Source organism: Amblyomma maculatum, chromosome 3, assembly GCF_055883805.1.
Source record: "Amblyomma maculatum isolate TAMU_Amacu chromosome 3, ASM5588380v1, whole genome shotgun sequence".
Classification (NCBI taxonomy): domain Eukaryota; kingdom Metazoa; phylum Arthropoda; class Arachnida; order Ixodida; family Ixodidae; genus Amblyomma; species Amblyomma maculatum.
In genome coordinates, this window is record NC_139346.1 from 95,755,495 (window position 1) to 95,778,586 (window position 23,092).

At 44.5% G+C, this 23,092-nt stretch overlaps 1 protein-coding gene across 2 annotated transcripts in view; it reads right to left on the bottom strand.

The window, feature by feature from the left end:
• The window catches only part of LOC146195374 (caspase-2-like), a 109,392-nt gene that overhangs the window by 16,992 nt on the left and 69,308 nt on the right, over positions 1-23,092 (bottom strand). The window contains exon 4 of one of the 2 annotated variants that reach the window (XR_014706005.1): positions 20,408-22,624. The exons of the other annotated variant lie outside the window; for it this stretch is intronic. The gene's annotated coding sequence lies outside the window, so the exon portion shown is untranslated. Of the gene's footprint in view, positions 1-20,407; positions 22,625-23,092 lie in introns of those variants that run through there. 2 annotated transcript variants of the gene reach the window in all.

The following is a 23,092-nucleotide window of genomic DNA, read 5'->3' on the forward strand; positions in this document are numbered from 1 at the left end:
CTTTGCTGAACAGCAAAATTTGGTTTCATGCCATGTATCTCAGGGGTCAGCTTTTCTATGTGCAATACACAGAAAGATGAAAAATAGCCGGACAATGTGACTGCTGTCCTGAAGTAAAGAATTTCGTAACACTTAACCAGAGTACGAAAACATGCTGTTAATTTTTATCCCTGCAAGTTTTCAGCTGTCTCTCTTTCTACACAGGACAACTGCACAAGCAGGAATCTTTATCCATCTTACTTGTACTTTTCAGCAATTTCTGCTTGCTCCCGCTGATTGCTTCGCTCGTGAAAGCATGTTCATTATCTGGAGCTAAATCAGCAAACAATTGTTTACACAACATTACATAAATCATATAACTGATAACGCTGACACGTTAGCCTAGCCAGGCAAAGAGACCAAAAAAACAGCTGACTGGTAAGCACTGGACGTGGTTCTAGAAGCTTGATTTAGCAGAAAAGGCCGAGGAGAAATTTGTCCAGTGCTTAAATATCATATCACGCTGTACTTATGGAAGCCAAACACAATTCGCTAACCCTTTGAAGCCGTGGAACGATCGCTCGCTGCTACCGTCATCATGCGAAAACAGCTGTAGCGCATAGCCAAAGTCGCTCAAGCGAGAACTTGATGCTCCTGAATGAGAGCAAACAACATACTTCACAAAAGTTCCTAGCTTTCACAATGCTATCCAATACTTGCCATTGAAACAAATAATACTCGAATAAAGCCGCGTGTGGCACGTGCTGCTCGCCGTCGACAGTCGACCGGCGGATCGCAACGGGCAACTGTTTTGGCCGTTCACAGCTCCATGGCACTTCCAACATCTTCTATCGCGTTCTAGTCTAGTTGCCACAGTTCGAAGCCGAGCACAACGCAACACCACATTTTCAGCAAATTGACAGCAAATATCAAGAAAACAGAGGTCAAAATCAGCACACCTCCAAGCAATGCCAGCAGAAAGCAAACCACAGAATGATGGTAAAACAGCGCTTAAAACGAGGGACAAAAAGGAACACACAGACGAAACACACAGTCATCTCGTGTGTGTGTTCCTTCTTTGTCCCTCGTTTTACGTGCTGATTTACCATCATGAAACACCAACTCGCCAAACAAGCATCACTTTTTTTACCCACAGCAACGACCCGGAAGTGAAAATTCGCGGGCTAAAGCCTCACCATGAAGCAATGTCGGCCAAAACATGGACATCACCCATTGCGCATGCTTTACCACTCGTCATTGGCTCCTCTTTCTACTGCATCCTGTCCCATTCTCTTTCTATGGCAGCCGCCTCCTGTTTAATGTGCCTCTCGCCTCATCATACCTTTAGGCACTATCCGGCCATCCGTTGACTCACTAATGAGTTCATAATAGAGGCCACCAAAGCGTCGCTACTGGACGCAATAACAGCATACGAGTTTTTCGCGGAGATCGTGTGGTTGCAGTGGGTTTGAACTCTGGTAAGGCCACCTGGAAAGTATTACGTAGTTTGCTAACGCAGTCTGTAGCGTTGTGGCATTCCAGGACTGCTGGTGTTGAACTCGCACCCTGCTGAGTTTAGGGGCATCTTCGACGCGTTGCAGAAGAGCCAACCTCGTTATATATGCTTTCGGCTCATATGGAGTTTCATGGTCGTCACTTCTCGTCCGTAGCTATATCCTGAACGGAGTCATGTCGGTCGTTTCCTGTAGAGTTGTGCTGTATCCAAATGTAACGCAGGGTAAAGGTTTATTTCCCGTTAGAGATCAGTGTTGTCCTACAACGTACCTGCGAGTATCTTGGTTAGATCTTCCGTAAGGCTTTTTTTGGGGGGGTCATGACATGCGGTCGTTCGATGCTGATTTTTGTGAATAAAAAAAATTGTTGAAAGATGTCCCGCGTGCGATTCGCACGACGAAATCGAGGACGAACACTTTAGCCACGGCAATGAGGTGGCAGAAAAGCTATTGCGTCCGCATAGCACGTTAGGTATTCAGCCGCTGCTATATTCTATCAATTGCCAGAAGAGATAAGGAATCTCAAAGCAAATCCATCTCGATTTGTTGAAGTATCTAGAAGGTGGTTGAATGGGGTTTAGTACCACCCTGCTTTACAGGTGGAACATCTCGGCGCGATCAGGCATGGCAGTTTTGAACATAATTTACCACGTCGGCTGATACGCGATGCTGGAAGTACCGTTATTTGATTGCGACGAACATGGGATTCACTCCGACGAGGCCGGAAGCAGGTTCCTTGTGACAGGCTGAGAACATTTCATCCTGTATGCTTTCTGGTATGACAAGTTTGTCTTTGCGACTGTTAGTGGAAAAAGCTTCTTGACGAGCACGTCATCTTGTGGACAGAAAGAAGACAAGGTGCGACGAAAAGGTTTGAGTATCGCAAAGTTGGATCCTTGAAGAAAGCTTACAGTGACATGCCCAAGGTCTGGGCAGTTGAGGTGTTGATAGGTAAAGCTGGCTAAACTGATCGCATTCAGCAAATAGCCAATGTCAACACTGTCTTCTAGAGGTAGTCGCACGGAAGCGCCACACAGATAGTCGCCATCTAGGTGCTAACGACCTTACTTTATATTACATTGGTGTCATATTATGGAGTTGTAGGCCCCGTCTTGCGAGGCACGCTGAAGTGACCTAGGTTTGCAAGCCAACAAGTGCATTATCGTCGAAAACTGTTTGAATAGTCTGCCGAATAGGTATGGTCTAAATTATGAAATAGACCACATGATGGCGAAACATACCTTTTCAGTGGCGGAGCTAGTAGTTGCCGTCGGTTTTGGAGAAAGCCATATGCAATCACATGCTATTCTCCCTTCTTTATCTAAACTTGAACAGCACCCAAACCATTATTGCAAGCATTGGTGGGGATTTCTGTAAAGGTGTTTTCGTCGAAATGCTCCAAAACGTGCTGACAGCAGGCGACGCTAACATATTGGAATTCCTCCATTTGGTGCTCCTCACGGGGAAAGCACCTGCTGTAGTGGGACAGGTAAGGGGCGGCAATTCGGCAATTTTTTTAAAGCATCATCGGTCATCCGTACATATCTAAAGAGGCGGCGAATTTTATGTGGCTCTGCGATGTCGGAAAATGGGCAAAGCCAACTGTTTTTCGAGGATATGACATGGCCCTTGCATGGTTCACAACATCCCTTACTCTTCAGCGCTTCGTAAGCAAAGGGCAATTTAGGCTTTCACAGAAAGACCTGATTATTTGATGACCAAAGTTTGAAAGCTTCCAACCTGACAGACCGGCTAGAACTGGCAGAGCTAGAAAAGTTGCAGTGTCCGACATAATGAACTCTAACAAGCAAAAAGTCGAGCATGCTCTAAAGAACGGTAGTAGCCTTAAAGTGGCCCAGAGTACATTAGGCCAAGCAAAAAACAGATGTATGCGCTACGGTGAAAGCAGGCAATATCATAATATGAACAAGATAGCCGAAATATCTGAGGAGTTTTATACTTTCCCATATTATAGCCGAAATACTAAGGACAATAATGAGATTAGCAGTAGTAAAGAGCAGTCAGGTAGTCTCCCAGTGGTGAAGGCCGAGGTTAAGAAAGCTTTTAAAGCTACGAATAGCTGGAGAGCAGCTGGCGAGGACGGATAAATACAGATTTGTAAATAACAGCGTTTTATCCTGCTACAAAACTGGCCACTCTGAATACGTAATGCCTGGTACATCGATGGTACCGAAATCGTGGATAACGGTGATATCTTCATTCAAAAAGAAGAGAGCGCTAAGGACTTCAAAAATTGCCGACCAATCAGCTAACTGTTCATTACGTACAATGTTTACTAAGACCATCGATAGTAGAATCAGGACAACCTTAGACTTCAATCAACGAAAGCGTCAGGCAGGTTTTCGGAAAGGTATTCTACTATCAATCATATCTCCGCTTTTAACCACGAGATAGCAAAGCGCTAGGAATATAGCAAATTCCTGTGCATGGCATTCATTGACTACGAGAAAGCATTTGATGCAGTCGAAATTTCAGCATTCCTGCAGGCATATTGAAATCAGGATGGAGGTGAGCCATATGTAAGAGTACTGGAAGGTATTGCTGCTCTTACTACTCCACCCGTCTTGGCGCATTTTAACCCATCCGCTAATACTGAACTCCGCACCGATGCAAGTAGCCATTGCATAGGAGCTATACTCGCTCAGCGACAACACGGCCGTACAAATGTGATTGTGTATGCCAGCAGCCTCCTACCAACGCCCTAAAAATTATTCCATCACAGAGCGAGAGTGTCTGGCGCTTGTTTGGACTATTACAAAATTCCACCCTTATTTGTTTGCGCCCTTTTACTGTTATAACAGACCATCACGCCTTGTGTTGGCTTTTCTCTTTCAAACATCCTACTGGCTGTTGGGAGCGCTGGGTGCTACGATTGCAAGAATATACCTTTTCCGTCGTTTACAAGTCCGCCTGGCTTCACCAAGATGCAGACCGCTTGTCCCGTCCTCCCGTCGACTCCCCTAGTCCTACCGACTCTGACATTGACGCATGTGTCTTCTTTGTCTCAGCCTTTCCTAACATTGCCAACGAACAGCACTTAGATCCTTCGCTGCATTCCCTTATCCTCTCCCTTATCCTCCGTCTTACCTCCGACCACCCTGATCAATCTCTCGCCTTATTTTGCTCCACGAGAAAACCTATACCGAAGTTATATGCGACCAGATGGCACAGACCTTTTGCTCATCGTTCACCAAACCTGCGTTCCACCATCCTTGAACAGTTCCATGATGTTCCCATGGCTGGCCACCTGGGTGTCTCGCACATACGACAGCCTGCGCCGACGTTTCTACTGGTCCGGGCTCTACCGCTCCATCCAGCAGTACATTGCTGCATTTGAACTGTGACAGCGTCGGAAGAAGCCCATATTTTTGCCTTCAGGTCATTTGCAGCCAATCCCCGTACCAACTGACCCATTTTTCCCTGTAGGCGTTGACCTTTTTGGCCTCTTCCCAGTTTCCACCTCGGGGAACAAATGGATCGCCGTCGCCACCGATTACGCTACGCGGTACCCTATTACCCGAGCCATCCCTACCAGCTGCGCAACAGAGGTCGCTGACTTCTTTCTACATAACGTAATTCTTCATTATGGTGCCCGTCATGAACTACTAACTGACCGTGGCCGCTGCTTCCTGTCATGAGTGGTTGACGAAATTCTCCGTTCGTGCTCCGTCCGCCACAAATTCACCACCGCCTATCACCCCCAGACCAATGGTCTCACGGAACGTCTAAACCGTACCCTCCCAGACATGCTGGCCATGTATGTGTCTGACGACCACCGAGATTCGGACGTTCATTTACCCTTTGTGTTCATTTACCAGTTAATTTTACCCTAAAATTCACATTTCCCTTCTACCGCTATATACTCTCCATTTTATTTATTATTTGGCTGACACCCGTTACTGCCCTTCGAAACCTCCCTACCCGCGGCAGATACCACCAGTACTTACGCCACTCATGCCGTCGCCCGCGCTCATGATACCCACTGGATAGCTCTTGCCAGGCTCCCTGCATCTCCAGACTACCAAAAGTTCCGGTACGACCGTCGCCACCGTGATGTCCACTACACTCCTGGATCTCTCGTCTTGCTGTGGCTCCCGTACCATCGAGTGGGCTTGTGTAAAAATTTTTGCCCCGTTACACAGATCTTTACCGGGTTTTGCGCCCCGTGACTGACGTCACATACGAAGTTGAATCTGTGTATCCGAAGTCCTCGTGCACTGCGCCAACCTCTGAAATAGTACATGTGTCCAGATTCTATTTCGCTAACGTAGACAGCACCGGGACTGTGCTTTTACCGAGGGGGGCGGGGTAGTGTTACTTAGCAGTATTCGCTGTATGTGCAGAGGATGATGAAGAACGACGGACTCACAGAAGACCACGCTGAAGGTGGTCAAATTGGTGCATCATCAACGTTAGTTGTGCGGACAGCTTTTGGACTGTGGATCTTCCCCGTAACAATATCTATAGTGGCTGCATAGCAGCGATATTTCAGAATAAATAAAGCCATGCATTCCAACTAAGAAATGGGCTTGGCAAGACACTCTCCACACTGTTGCTTACGTCTCGCTTAAAGTTTGTATTCGACGACATGAAGATGGAGCAGTGAGGCATCAATGTCGATGGAGAATATCTCATTAATAGCGATTCGCTGATCACATTGCCTTGTTACGTAACTCAGGGGATCAATTGCAAAGAATCATTAATGACCTACACTATGTATTAGATGTCCGAAGACCGCTCCCCACAATTCTGGAAAACTGGCGAAGAAGGCAGAATGAAAATGTTTAGAGCTGTCGGGAACTGCAATGTATCCGTATGTAATACACTGTATGTTGTTATGGAAGTATAGAGGTAGATTAAGAGCCACACGCTTCTTTAATAGGCCTTTATATGAGAGAGAGTAAAGCGTTAGCCCGATTGATAACTGCCTTATAACTGGTAACTGCAGTAACTGACAATATCATTGAGAGTATAGGCCGGATTATTATCAGCGTCGTGGTCGGAAGGGAAGAGACTTCCCAGAGAGAGCTCGGAGACGTAAGTGTTGGCCGCCTCGTTTCCAACCAGGTACTAGTAGCAGGAGCCCAAAGAAACTACCGGCGTGCGAGGTCCCCTATGTAGTCGCTATTCTGCAGTATTTAATAGGTTAGATAAGAGGTTCAGCCGCCCTCTGATTGAAACATCGCCCGGTTTGACCGATGTACATCTTGCCACAGGATAATGGCACCTGGTAAATAACTTCTCTGGCACATTCAGTGTACTCAAGGCTGTGATTTGAGGTGAATCTCGCACCGAGATGATAGGCAGCAAAAATACACCTCAAATCACGAGATGATAGGAAGCTTAGATAAGAGGTCCAGCCTTGTTAGATGTTTGATAGGCCCTTCGCAAGTCGGAAATGATATATTTTGAGTCGGAGTTGGAAGAAGCCAATAATTTAGCGTCATAATCTCCATTATTTATGTGCAGGCCGTGAAGCACGAGTGAATTTTTTGGTCTCCATATAACAGACGTCTTGTTTCGAACTATAAAGGCGGACTAGAGCTTTGGTCCTTCCCACCCAGCACGGGGTGTCGCAGTATTCGCATATAATTATAGTGGGAAGAAGGCATATGTGAAGGGCGCTTCTCCACGGCCTTAGAATGCGTACCCGCTCTTCAATAACTGTGGTCTGTTGATTGGGTGACCGGGCGAAACGGCCAAATTTCCTCTCGCACGAACGCATATATTAATTTGTTAGGCGAGCAGTCCTTAGTTCGCCGAAGGTGCTCATCATTTTCAACGCCGGAGGTGTTCACCGCGAGATCTAGAGACCGTTTAATTAATTCGCAAAAAATGACCACGACGGCATCCTCATTGTGAAGTCGCAGTTAGAGGTATGGGGTCGAACACTGGATCAGGTTGGTTACGAAGGCGTTTGCCAGCCGCATGGCATCTTTACTTCGTAACATCCAGTGTTTGCTGGAAAGGAGGACCATTCAATTCAGCTCATGCCCCACCTTGCACAGTTTAGACAAAGAGGGGTCTGACTTGTTGTGTTGGTGAATGAAGATCCCCAATAATTGCGACTTCGTATGTTGCTGGAATTTTTTCTGAATAATTGAAGTACTGAAATTCGGTAAAGAATGAAAGTGAAGGGCAGATGTTTACAAATACACACTTTTGGGGAGCACTGACGACCGCAGCGACAAACATATATATTCACTATAGTCGCTACTAGCTCAGGTTCACCTCAGTGAATCAAGGCATCCATGCGTTACACACAGGGTAATATTGTGGGCGTCCAGAGTATGCTTCACATCGGTGAGAGCACAAAATGTCGCCGCCAGGGACATTAGTGTTATATTGAATAGCAGAAGAGAATGCACTGTGCCTTGTGGCATTCCCCTGAAGCTTACTTCGAAATGGGTGTGCTCGTGACCCTGAATGCGGATGTAAGATTATTGGTCGGTAAAGAATGTGTAGATGTTTTGGAAGGCACGATGGCTGCATTTGGCTTAACTTAGAAGAGTGAGAAATCTGTCATCATTCAAATGGATGGTCTGTTGCCGAATTGTGTCCTAAATTACTTTCAGTCGGGGACACGCGCTCGGGTTCTGTGTTTGAGTACAGATTTGGAGAGTGCATGATTTCGGATTGTGGTGTTGACAAGTCAGATCGCTGCCGAGGATGCTTTCGGTACTGCGGTAGCCTGTTCGCTGGACGTTATATATAAAGGTGAGGTCTCGAAAGGTGTCCCTTGTCAGAGGTACGAAGTCGCCTTGTATGAATGAGGTCAGTGTCAAAAGTGAGGCGCGCCATGGAAAGAAGCTTCGCCGACCTGCGTCCGCGCATTTGTCACTAACAGCCAGTTGAAACTTAAAATTGCCTGCAATCAGTAAAGGTCCCAACCTGGAGCTTTCAGATTTGGGCTAATAATGTCCGAAAAAGAAATACTTTATAGTTCAGTGAGACATCATACATTATGAAGATGAAGTGGTAAGTCTTGTTTGCTGAGAAGGTGACGGTCACCATCGCGTAGGAACAAGAACTTTGGCGGTCGAGATCAACAAGATTAGACATATGTCTGTGGGCACAAAGACATCAGGAGGTGTTCTATAGGAATTTAGGATACCCTGTCAGCGTGGGGCGCCTCGCTGGGTCATAGCTACCATGGCTGGTAGATTCAAAAGTTCTGACGGAGACACGGAGACTCGACCATTTAGTGCAGGACGGAGACCTGTGCAACTCCACAGTGTTATGGTAATGGGGAATCCAACTTTGAGCGGGAAAGGAGCCTTTAGTGTGGGCTCTGTCAACATTAAGATTGAAAGTTAATTTCAGAATAAGGAGTGCCCCAGATCCAGAAACTAAGTGCTGTGCTAAGTGAGTCTGCCTCCAAGAAGGGGCAGCCGTCTGTGTCATTCAATGACTCGACGCTTTGTTTTGAAACGTCGGTAGGACACGTTCCGAAGCGGTCCCGGCCGCCGCATGAGGCTGGAATTTCCAGCAAACGTTTCTCAGATAACAGCCATTGCAGTCTCCATGACCTTGGTCATGACATTTTCCACACCTGCATAAATCATTGAGGTGATACGTAAGGCAGATCTGCATTTATGCTGGACCACCGCGAGGTCGGCAACGATGTGTTATCCAAAATAAGCAAGCTGGGGAGGATTACAAGACATTCGATTTTAAAGAGTGAGTATGGGAACGCAGAGCCTCATTGTCGGCTCGGAGGGCTTCTAGCTTTTTTGGAGCTCGACATCAGCATGAGAGCTGGGCGGAGGGAGAGGATAAAGAAATGAGGCGACAGCACCTTTGCCGCTACCTTTTTGCGTTTTTTCACAGCCCGACCCTATAGACATAAACCCTGCAATCTTTCTCGTATGGGCGTGTCCTTTACCGACTTGCTGTGGTGGTGGTGAGGTGTCCGTTTCCTTGGCATCACCCTTGTCAGAGGACGTTCACTACTTTATCTTCGTAGCGCCATCATTACCTGGTGCACCATCCTTCCGCGCGGCGTCGGAGATTCCTCGATTTTTCAAATTTAAATTCAAAATGCAGTTTATTTCCGCCAGGAAACAGAAAACAGATCGACGGAGGGGGCTCGAGCAGAAAGTGAAACATATCCATTTGATTGCCCTCGTGCCCCCTTTTTCATGGCATACAGTGACAATGCATAGGTGGATATTTTATAAAACACGCTCATGGTTTTCATGAAACTGTGAACAATGTAAAACGTACAAGGATTAACAATAACAAGCGTGCTTGTAAAGTACTCTTGCGGAACGTATAGACTTTTATACGTACAGCAAGTACAACGAGAAAAAAATTCAACTGTAGTTATTTAAAAACCGAATGGAAAGTGCATATACATATTCAGAAAGCCAAATGGTTTCAGAACAGAATTGCATGTTGTTATTTTGGTAGCATTATTTAGTATGGGTTGTCTTATGCTTGATATAATGGTATTTGTCTTTCTAGTATTTATTTACAGGGAGTTCACTTTACTCCATTGGTAAATGTCGTGAAGTAGCATGGTAATATCAGCCTCTAAGAACTGAAAGTTACGCTCGTGAAATAATAAGGTGGTGTCATCTTCATAGGATATATAATGTGAAACGGGGCTAACAGATATGGTGTTATTTACATATATGGTAAATAGGAACGGACCAAGTATGCTTCCTTGAGGTATGCCAGTTGTTACAGGTCTGTATGATGACATGTTATCTATTGAATCGCTATGCCTTTGATGTTGTTGTGAAGTTGGGAGTGCTAGCGGTGTTCCCCTCACTCCATAATTGCTAGTGTTTTAACAATGCTACGTCATTCAGACAATCAAAAGCTTTGGAATAATCTTTGTAAATACCAAGAACTGCTTCCTATTCTTTAAATGCTTTTAGTATTATTTCCTTCTGTGTGAGCAATGCTAGCTCTGTAAATTTGCCTTTGTGGAAGGAGGCAAGAAACGGCGATTGCCGTGGCCCGAGTAGCGGTCAACGTAGGGGAAAGGTCGGGGTGATGACGAGCAGCGGATGCTAAAATGGCGAGAGATGTGGCTTATACGCGAGCATATGCAACAGATCGGCTGATCATAAAGTTCTGCGAAGGTGACGCGAGTCGTAGCAGCCTGATTTCGGACTGGTGTTCCGTAGTACGACTATACGTGGGACGCTTAAGTTAGCAACTTCCTGGCGGACGACAGCTTGCATAGTGGCAAGGTTGTCCGACAAGTCGGGTTGGATACAGCGGAAGCGAGGACTTCCGGTTAACGGCTCATGATTCGAGTCAAGTTCGCATGGTTTCAAACTTGGCTTAGGGCCGGTAGATTCTTGCGTGTGGTGCTAGCAGCGATGGTGGGAAGCCGATCAAAGTGGTGTGAAATGAGTCGGTACCTAGCCTGCTCGAACCTTGGACACACCTGCAGAACAGAGTCAACCGTAGAAAAGTCCCTAAAAAGTATAACTTTAAAGCCATCGTCGGCTATGTCTTCGAGGAGGTGGCCCACGTTTTCACTTTCGGTCAGGTCCTTATCACCCTTACTGCACAGTGCTAAAACGACTTGGTATAGGTAACTTGCGATTCTGTAATTGTCTGAGGGTGAGCTACAAGTTCGCTCTTGGCGGAGAGCTGACGGCCAAGAGATTTCAAGAACAATTATCGGAGCTTTTGCTTCCAAATTTCCCAGGAGGTAATCTTCGTGTGTGTTGAACGAGATGCGTGCGGTGCCGGTAAGGTAGAAAATCACACTGACCAGCATAAACGTGGAACCCCCTTTGTTGCTATGACTTACAGACCAATAAAGCGAGAGCCAGTCCCCTACATCCTCCTCGCCTGTATCGCAAAATGTGTCAACGCTATGGTGATGTGCAACGACCACGATTGGTTTTCGAGACGTAAATATAGGCGCGTTTGTAGTCATCGTGGCAGCTCTGAGATGACGGTCGCTGCGGAGGTCCAGTGCGTGCTCGGCTCGAAGCCGCGACAGCCAGCAAAGGATATCACGTAGAAGTATTTATTGAAACCTGCGCTGCGATTGGCTGAACTCAGCTCAGACTTCAAGGGCAGTTAGCACCCACACTGTCAGCATCATCGTCTCCGAGAGCCCACTATATACTTGTTCATTCATGCGTTCCCGTGTTAAAATTTGACCATTTGTATTAGGCTTTATAATAAAAATAAGTTTATATCGCCTGTTCAAATGATTTTAATCACTTTTAATAGGTTTTTGCAAAGCAGGCCTGCCTGCCTTCCTTTGCCCTGCCGTGCCTGTCTGCTGCCCTCCGCTCCGTTTTGATCCGTCCGCCTGTGTGTCCGCCTGCCTGCTTCTGTTTGCCTGTCGACTCGAACCCTCCGGCATCCTACTCCTGAGCGTGTAATTGAATTTATACCGCGATGTCAGCGAACGTCGTTTTCTTCACTGTCACTATCACTGCCATTGGAAGTGAACTGCAAGTGAGACGCGTTACTTCTCGCCCTGCGGGCACTCATACGGCTCAGTTAGAGCAGAAGTTTATACTCCATCTTCTTGCGAGGTGGTATTTCACGTAACGCAGCACAATGGGACTGTATGCTATAAGTATACACCGAAGTTACAACAGAAGTCCTAGAGTGCCTAATATCACATTCAAGTGACTGCACTAAATCGTCCATCATTTTTTCTCTTTTGAAACTTCCCTGCCGTTGTGTTGTTTCTGAGCGCATATAAGGAATAAATGCTTTTTTTTTAAATACGTACGTGCTCTAGGGAAGTAATTTGCCAAATAGACGTAAGGGAGCGCAGGCTTCAGTAGCTATCTGCCCGGCCTATTTCCTTTGCTGCTGGCTGATTTGCATCTAAACAAATGCAGTGCATCCAAAAATACCTCTTTGCATATGTTAATATAAACAGCGTGTTCTATAAGGAACACACGTACCCAGGATCAGTTGCCGCTGGCTGATATGCATCACTACATCAACGCTGTCATCGAGTGGTCTGAGAACGGCACTCCACAACGCGCACTAACTGATGCGGTTCAAGAAGCCTTCGAAAAGCCTACCGGTGCTTCTAGCACCAAACTTAAGTTTGGTTCCAGAAGCCGCTCATTCGCTAAGTCACGAGCACACGAGGGAGGTGTGCCGCTACTCTGATGAGCTGTAGGCAACATGCAATCCTCTTTGGATTTCACGCGCCAAAGCATTCGTTTTTAAACGAAGCAGAAGGAGTTAATTGGATTGCTCGGTCGGCATTTTTTACAAGTGACCTCTTTGTTTACTTAATATCCAGCTCACTTAGCCAATAAAACATGTATTTCATCAAGGGAGACATTTTTAAGGCCTTTCTGCGTTCAGACTATTTTGCTCTGAATAGCCTTTTTATTCTGCGCCATATGAGCTTCTCAGAAAAAAAAGTGAGGCTCTATGGGCTTGGCTGCAGTAGAACCAAACTCAAAAGTATTCATTGGCCAGCATCTGAATTTCTGATCGCATTAAAGGGATTATTAGCGCCCCAGTACAATAATGTAATACCCTGCACGCAGATAACACTGGGAGCAGCATTATTCCGAAAAATAATTGCGCATTTCGACGAAGTGTGGTCAGGGAATTGTCACTAGCACCTTTTTGGATTGAAATACATATCTGCATGCTAACACTTAAGCACCCTGTAGAAAAGTGTATAATAAAGAAACATGAAGTGATAATTTCAAGTTGATGCACTGCTCCTTCGTAGATCTGTTGCATTCTCGACGCACGTGGTCCTCACTGTTCTTGTTGGTGCATTTTTAAAATGTGGCAAATCCACCGAGTGTATGGCAGAAAAGGCGGCATGTTCAACCTCGACTGAGAAAAGAAAGGATGTCGACATCGCAAGAAAGGAAGCTATTCAAATGACCTTGGCCAAGGAGCGGAGAACTGCAACATGGTGAAGAAATACGCTATCTCAAAGTCGGCCGTTTTGACAATTGCCAAAAACAAAGACAAGATTTTAAGAGGAAGCATAAACACTGATCTACCAACAGGTGACTTCGGAAAGCAAACTACGCTGATGTTGAAAATATGTCGCTAAAGTAGCTCATTGACGGCCAGTCCCGAAACGTAGATATCGATTTTCCGCTTATGCTTTTGAAGACAGGACAGTTTGCATCCATACTTAACGATAAATGATGACTGAATCGGCTTAAATCTCGTTGTGGAATCGGTTTAATGTGAAAAATTATTTCTTGATGCATGCGTGATGTGGACAAAATTTATAACAAAATGTTTGTCGGCAGTGCTTTTACGCAGAGACTGTTAAAAATAAAAGCCCCTACTCCAAAGAACAGATCAGCATCCTTCTAACAGACAAAAAATAGACCAGCTACAGAGAACATTGTCAAAACCAATCACGCTTTTTGTAAAACTGCGCTACATCTTCGCGTTTGTGAACATAACATCGTTATCTTTATCAAGTTGCAATTTAGGCACTAGCCCTCTCATGCATATCAGCCTCATGTGAGAACACGTATTTTTATGTTAGCATGAAAGTTTTCTCTTCGTCGGGTCGTGTCACTTGCCGCGTAGAGTCGTCAGCTTCGTCAGCGTAGAGGTGTGAGCAGACAAGCAGTTCAATGAAAGCGCAGGCGTACATAACAGATATTTCTTTTTAAGAAAGGAAAGACCGCTTAATACAACCTATGGATGCAGCAAACGCAATCAGCATGACCATCAGGCTCGTTAGTGAGCTCGACCATGTAATTTTAGTGCTGCAGCCATGCTACCCCCATTCACCCAAAACCCCGATGTTTGAAGCCGATTTTAACTTTGGTTTTTCCGGGTATGGACGGGCGAGAGGAGGGGGGAGGAAGACAGTTCCGCCACAGAGAGCCTGCAGTGCTAGCGGTCTGGTAAGCAACTTATAGACCTTTGCAACGAGGGCCTCCTGGGCGTCACCATATTGCTCGCTGGGCTGTTGTGTGCGCCTGATGTCAGCACGGCAGAGGCGGCAGCGGAACCGGTTTGCAACAGTCCAGAGAGGAGGAGTTTCGACAACCTCCTCGCCCGATGCAAATGTCTATAGTACGTGGTGCACGGACAAAAGGAAAGGCTGCGGCGCGTACTAAGGAAGAAGGAATGCGGTGGGGGACACTCAAGATGTGCGAAAACGGTCCAGAATCGAAGCGAAAAGGCTGCTGCTCCAAAGCTGTGGCGCGAGGGGCAGAGGGGCGCTCACCCAGCTTTGCATCCGCTGCTAGTCGCATTTGACAACTTTCTGCTATTGCTCTGCTTTTTGGGTTAGTATGGAGGCTATCCGGAGCAATCCTGGTTGTGTGAAGAGTATCGTCATATGCGATGAAGGAAACAACAGCAGGAAAGACGACAGCGGCACTAGGAATTAACGGAGGTCAATTTCATTGCAAGGAGACAGAAACATGCGGACGCACAGAGACAGCATGTAAAGAAAAAAGGTAACCAATAAACCGACAACAAGGGCAATAAAATAGTTATAGAAATGTTGTATTTCGATATGTTGTTCTTGTGGAGGACAATAGGACCGCGTCAAACTGGTTCACTGACCACAAAATTGTCTTTGCCAAACCATGTTACAAAGTGTGATTCGCATCCAACGTCATCGCCAATAAAAGGATTACTTTAGATGATATTCCCTTTGAAGAATATGGAATATGTGACATGTAAGCATGACCATCTGATTAACACAGAAAAATAACGTTCAAATTTGAGACACAGCAAAACACTCCTGTCAAAACGTCATCCTGCTGCAGACTATTCGGTAATTAACGGAGTTATACCGCCTATATCTTTCTTCCAATTGCGAGACACAAGTCTTTTGTCTCTTCTGGGCAGATCTCAGGGGGAGGAAAGTGATACCGTCAGACCCTCATGCTGTGATTTGAGTGCTTAGAATAGTTGCCGTTTTCTGTCCTAGCGCGGTGAAATCATCCTCAATGCTTTCATTGAGGATGATTTCACCGCGTTTGTTCATACCTTTTGTTCAGACGTTTTGTTCATACCTTTGGTGCTACCGTACATTTCTGTAGTAATAGCCATGTGTTTCCTCATGCCGAACGGGGCACGCAAAAATGTCATATCATCGTTTTAGTGTGTAACTATTTGTAAGACAACAAAAATATGTGTTAATAAAGTCCATAATCATTTTTTACATCGCAATTAAACAAAACTAAATAAAATGCAATCCAAAAGTTGCATAGAAAGTCCATCTGAAACAAACAAAATTTCAAAAGTGTTCGCTGAGATCTTGGCTACAACTGCATACATGTAACGCCAGCCGTTTCGCTCATCATGTGTCCATACAGGGAATGTCCAGACAGTAATAAATTTTTTCGGAGTAAGAAATTTGAAAAAAGTTTGATACTTCGAGCATACGGTAAGAAACTAAAAGATGCTCCTCGTACTAAACTTTGCGGTCCAAAAACAAGTTAACAGTCAACACATGCATTCGTCTCATGGCAGCGAGAAAATTACGTTATTTGTCGAACATGGCAGTCTACAATCTTTTATCCGCACCTCTGTACCTTTCAATTTCTTGTTCAAACTGGTCATACAAATCAGCATGCACCGAAGAAAGCGATGGTTAGCATACCAAACAACAGTTTCAGCAAACAAACGAAAAGGCAAATTCAACAAAAGATCTAAGGTTCAATATGAGAACATCCTATACAAGCGACAAGAACAGCACCTTGCAAGAACCTTTACAAATTAATATTAAGTTGAGCGAAGCACACACAATCAATTCTGACCACCTCCGCTAGTAATGTGTTCCATTAGGATTTTGTTTGTTTTTTTTTAGGAAAAGAGTTCCATGTTGTTCGTACGACATTTAATTTTACAAATTTTACAGCTGTGACCTCTCCAGTTTGGAAGGTAAGGAGGTGGCTAGATATATGCATTTTTTCTATCACAGTTCTGTTAAAATTGTTTCAGTCCCTTCTTTCTCCTCTTATTCATAATTGCTATAGGTAACATTTTTCGTTTTTGACGGAACATTTGACACCTTTACGTGTATTTATTCTAATTGCATTCTTGTAACCACAGAGCTAAAATGTCTTATGAAATTTCACCATTCACAAATAATTAAATGAATAAATCATAAAGTAGGCGCTGAAGAAGCAGTATATATACAAACAAATATGGCCAGCTATAGTATTAAAAGCATAGTTTCGCAATATTTACAAAAGCCATTACGCAATTCGAAACCGAGCCACGCAACTTCCAGCAAGAGATGATGAGGCAGATTTACCTGATACCAAAAGCCTACCTCGTTCTCTCGTTCTCATGCACCCATATTGCTACTTGCGTACTAGCTATTTTTTAATTTTGCATTTATTATCACATATATATTAATTAACATGCCATTTCAAACAACCAAATAATACGTAACAATATCCAATGTAGATAAAAGAACTTCTTTAACGACGTAATAATGTCGAATTGTGACTGCATAATGCAATAAAATTCTCGTAAGCGGAGGTTTTAGGGAAGCAGACACGATCTCCCCAGAACTGTTCACAACTTGTTTATAGGAATTGTTCAGGGAATTGTAATGGGAGCAGTTAGGGATAAGGGCGGATGAAGAATACCTCAGTAACATGCGATTCAATGCTGGCACTGTCTTACTAAGTAACTCAGGGGATGCATTACAAAGAATAATTGATGACGAAGACAGGAAAAGAGGAAAGGTTGGCTTAAGAATCAATCAGCAGAAGACTAAGGTAACGTTCAACAGCCTAGGGAAGAAAAAGCAGTTTGAAATAGGTAGAGAAGCTCTGGAAGTCGTAGATGAATATGTCTACGTAGGGCAGGTAGTAACTACAGATCCGGGTAATGAAAGAGAAATAACGGAGAGAATAGGATTCGGATAGATTAGATTTAAAAATAAGCGCGAATTATAACTAGCAGCTTACCGGTATCGCTCAAGAGGAATGTACATTAGTTGCATCTTACCTGTACTCACCTATGGGGCTGAAACGAGGAGGCTAATGAAAAGAGTTCTACTGAAGTTGAGGACAACGCAGAGGGCTATGGGGCGCAAATTGGTGGGGTTAACCTTAAGAGATAAGAAGCGTGCAGAGTGTATCGGAAAAATTACTTGAGGTACTTATATTCTAGTGGAAATCATGTAGAAATGGACATGAACGGGGCACGTACTGCGACGAAAGGACAACCGATGGTCGCTTAGAGAAACAAATTGTATTCCGAAGGAAGGAAAGTGTATCAGAGGGCGGCAGGAAGTTAGCTTAGCGGATGAGGTTAAGTTCGCATGGTCAAGTGGACGCAGCTAACACAGGAGAGGGCTAATGGGAGAAATATGAAAGAGGCTTTCGCCCTGCAGTGTGTATAGTCCGGCTAATGAGATCATGACGGTCGCGCCTGCGGGACTTAAGCGCTCAGTATATCACGCGGGATCTAGACGTCCTGGAAGGCTGGATTCTGATCTCGCCCACCAAGTTCGTTTCAATTTTATTTCCATTTAGCAAGAAAAAGAGGGCCAGAACTAAACGCTCTAAAAACAAGTTGACGGGGTCCTGGCCCCCTTACAATGTTGGCAGAGCAGCAGACAGCATAAAAAATCAATTCACATGTTTATAGCTAATCACTTTTATACAAATAAAAAAACGGGTAAAAGTGTACTGTTCCTTCAGTACAAAAAAAGGAACTTTATAAAATGCTGCACAAAGATACAAGGAAAGGAGAGGAAAAGCACTGCTGGTACAGAAAGCAATGATACACAAACATGCAAAACAATTACACGTTCAGAATAATTCTTCTCGACAATAGAGGCTGATATCATGGTTTGACATGCAAACTGGATCAAATCCGGCAAAATGTAGCTTATTCAACAATTTGGGTACAGTATAACGCAGTGACTGTGTATATGAATGAGTATCTGCGAGGTGCTGGAACAAGCTATTTTTCTGTATGTCGAGTTTCTCTGCTTCAAGAATTTTCTTTTATGTCTGCGAGTGAAATTATGCAACTGCGATATCGAATTCGAGCATGATCCTGAGTAGAAACCGAATGCCAGAAAAGCCATGCATGTCGTCTCGTTACGATGCAACCTCGACGAGCAGTTAGTGCCCGTTCATTTCAAGTGGACTACGCCTGCTGCCGGAGCGGTGCCCATGACTTTTTAATTAGAAAGCCAGACGGTGCCGACGCAGGATCTTCCAACGATTGTTTTAACGCTGTAGCGTTAAAACGATAACAATACCGAGAAATCGTTTTCTTTAGTTACAACTATAACTGCTGTTGCGTCCACAGCTGCTAGTAGACCAATTTCCATAAAACGACATCGAACATATGTGCCCGTTACATTTACTGTTTTATTTATTTACGTATATACTGCAGACCATAGGTGAGGTCCAAACAGTAAGAGTAACAGTGGTGAACAGTACAATAATATAAAATAATGACAGCATAAACATGCATGATTTTACAATGCAATATAAATGCAATATAAATATGCATACACAGGTTTGGGGTGCGACCTGATGCCGATGAACACCTCCGGCAACGCACTCCCTCACCAGAATAGGAGTTGGCCACCCTTGTGCAGTAATTGGCCGCAACCTCCTATGATAAGCTCCACAAAACCCCGGCCCTCAGTCACCAGCGGCTGCGGAACAACTGACCACGGCGGATGTCAGACCTCTGACGCAGCAGGGGGTTCTAAGAAAGCCTGGCTCCGCAGGACAGGCCGCCATTGGAAACTGACCCTGGCAACGTTTAATGCTAGAACCCTAGCTAGTGAAGCTAGTTTAGCAGTGCTGTTAGAGGAACTAGAGGGCATGAAATGGGATGCATAGGGCTTAGTGAGGTTAGGAGGCCGAATGAGGCATGTACTGTATTGAAGGATGGGCATGCACTGTGTTATCGAGGTTTACCAGAGAGGCGACAACTAGGAGTAGGTTTCCCTGTCAATAAGTATATAGCGGGTAATATAGATGAATTCTATAGTATTAATTAGAGGGTTGCAGGCATCGTAATTAAGCTTAATAAGCTGTATAAACTGAAGGTTGTACAGGCCTATGCACTTACATGTAGGTATGATGACCAGGCAGTTGAAAGCTTCTATGAAGATGTAGAATCGGTAATGCGAAAAGTAAAGACGCGGTATTTTTTTTTTCTCGAGCGTTTTTTATCTCGGGAGCGTCCTTTATATGTTGACATGTATTTTGTGGCTGTTTTTTATGTTACAATTTTGTAATACAACCCACTCCCCTCTGTAATGCCCTCGGGCCTTGAGGGTATTTAATAAATAAATAAGTACTGTACTAATGGGCGACTTCAATGCCAAGGTAGGGAAAAAACAGGCAGGAGACAAGGCAGTAGGTGACTATGGCATTGATTCTAGGAATAGCAGGGGGGAGTTATTAGTTGAGTTTGCAGAGCGCAATAACTTACGAATCATGAATACCTTCTTCAGCAAACGGAAGAACCGGAAATGGACATGGAAAAGTCCTAACGGAGAGACTAAAAATGAAATCGACTTCATTATGTGTTCAACCCCCGCAATTATGCAAGATGGAGAGGTGTTCGGGAAAGTGCGATGCAGTGACCACAGGATGGTGAGGTCCCGAATTAGCCTAAATCTGAAGAAGGAACGCAAAAGATTAGTAAGAAAGAAACCCATCAACGAATTAGCTGTGATGGGGAGGGCAGAAGAGTTCAGGATCTCGCTACAGAATAGGTATTCAGCTCTAACTGAGGATGGCGACATTACCCTAGAGGCAAGGAACAATAATTTCAGAGATATCGTTACTGAGTGTGCGGTAGAAGTAGGCGGTAGGATAGTTAGAGAGGATACCGGTAAGCTGTCTAAGGAGACGAAAAATTTGATTAAGGAACGCCAGAGTATGAAAGCTTCCAATCCAACAGACAAGATCGAATTGGCCGAGATATCAAAGCTAATAAATAAGCGCAAGGTGGCCGATATAAGGAAGTATAACATGGAGAAAATTGAGCATGCTGTAAAAAACGAGGGAAGCCTTAAAGCGGTAAAGAAGAAATTGGGCATAGGCAAAAACCAGATGTATGCGATAAGGGACAAGGAGGGCAACTTCATCACGAATATGGACAAGATAGTCAAAGTAGCCGAGGAGTTCTATACAGATCTCTACAGTAGCCAAAGTAGTCTGGACCATAAGGAGATTGGCGGTAGGGAAAAACAGTCAGACGTTCCACCAGTCGCGAAGGACGAGGTCAAGAAAGCATTAGAAACTATGAAAATGGGGAAATCAGCTGGAGAGGATCAGATAACTACAGATTTGCTGAAAGATGGGGGGGGGGGGGGGGATATCGTATTAGAAAAGCTGGCAACCCTGTATACGCAGTACCTGATGTCATCGACGGTACCGGAACCATGGAAGAATGCAAACATTATCCTCATTCACAACAAAGGGGCTCTAAGGACCTTAAAAATTACAGACCAATCAGCTTACTGTCTGTTACGTATAAGGTATTTACTAAGGTAATCGCTAATAGAATCAGGACAACCTTAGACTGCAATCAAGCAAATGATCAAGCAGGGTTTCGGAAACGGTACTTGTCTATCGATCATATCCACACCATCAATCAGGTGATGGAAAAATGCTCGGAATATAACCAGCCCTTATACATAGCATTCATTGATTACGAAAAAGCATTTGACTCAGTTGAAACCTCGGCGTTATTGCAGGCATTGCGAAATCAGGGGGTAGACAAGCCGTACGTGAAAGTGCTGGAAGATATATATAGTGGCTGCGCAGCAACCATAGTTCTGCATAAAGAAAGTAACAAAATTCCCATAAAGAAAGGTGTTAGGCAAGGAGATACAATCTCCCCAGTACTATTCACAGCTTGTTTAGAGGAAGTATTCAGAGACTTGGAATGGGATCAGTTAGGGATAAGGGTGGATGGAGAATACCTCAGTAATCTGCGATTTGCTGATGACAGTGCCTTGCTAAGCAACTCGGGGGATGAACTGCAAATAATGATTGATGACCTAGACAGGAAAAGTAGAAAGGTAGGCTTGAAAATCAATATGCAGAAGAGTAAGGTAATGTTCAACAGCCTCGGGAAGGAACAGCAGTTTACATTAGGTAGCGAAATACAGGAAGTAGTAGGCGAATATGTCTACTTAGGACAGGTAGTAACCGCAGATCCGGACCATGAAAAGAAAATAACAAGAAGAATAAGATTGGGATGGAGCGCATTTGGCAAGCACTCGCAGATTATGACTAGCAGCTTACCGGTATCGCTCAAGAGGAAAGTATACAACAGTTGCATCTTGCCTGTACTCACCTATGGGGCTGAAACGTGGAGGCTAACCAAGAGAGTTCTACTTAAGTTGAGGACAACCCAGAGGGCTATGGAACATTAAGAGATAGAAAGCGTGCAGAGTGGGTCAGAGAAATAACTCAAGTTACCGACATTCTAGTAGAAATTAAGAAGAAGAAATGGGCATGGGCAGGGCATGTAGTGCAAAGAGAAGATAACCGATAGTCGCTGAGTGTAACAAACTGGATTCCAAGGGAAGGAAAGCGTAGCAGGGGGCGGCAGAAAGTTAGGTGGGCGGATGAGATTAAGAAGTTCGCAGTTGTCAAGTGGATGCAGCTAGCACAGAACCGGGTTAAGTGGAGAAATATGGGAGAGGCCTTCGCCTTGCAGTGGGTATAATCAGGCTGATGATGATGATGATAAATAGCGAAATTACATATTACAGTACACTTCAAATACGGCTACTTCACGTATTTTTCATGGGTTATTAGCGTGCTTACCAGGGCTAAAGTACAGCTTTTTTGTCCAGCCACGTTGATCGACACATGCCGTTTGCCTTTCACCCCTAATTGTTTTACGATTACGAATTTTCTCTTGTATAAGCCGAGCCATCTTTTCTAAATGCATTATACCGGATTTCTCAACAAAAACATTGAAAACGTCTTGAAAAAACCACGATCCCATCTCTTTGTTACAAAAACTTACGCCGCCAGGGACAGTCGCATAGAAAATGTACATGTCTGAGAATTTGGGCACACGTCCATGCCTGCAGGTAAACGACATACTATATGGACTACTCTGCGATGAAGCAGAGTTCGCGATAGAATTCGTCACATCTGTGCAGCGCGCATCCTTTTCTTGATGGTCGACCAGCCCTGCAAAATAAAAAGAACAATAATTGTAACACCCCTGGTGAGCCCAGCACTGCGGATACACTGTTTGGACTACAATAACTGCGGCCCATTGGAGTCTATTTTTATTTTCTAAGAGATCATAATGGGGGCACCATAACATAATGGTGCCGCAGAAAGGGCCATGCATTGGTCTCTCGTAAACTTTGCAAAAAGCATTTAGGCAATAAAAAAGCTACGATAGAAATCCCGTTTTGTCAGTTTCAGATTGCGCGGAAACATACCATTTTTGCCGGACAGTATGGGACCCATGGCGAATATCCCTATTGCGATGTGATATAAAATTCAAGAGATCGCATAGCGCTCGTCTCAAACCTTCGACAAAATGCATCTCGTTTCCTTCACAACTCAACCTGCGGTATTGAAATTGTGATAAGTAAAAAAGGGTTATTCCGGAAGATCGAGTGTTATGTACATGTATATAATATTGTG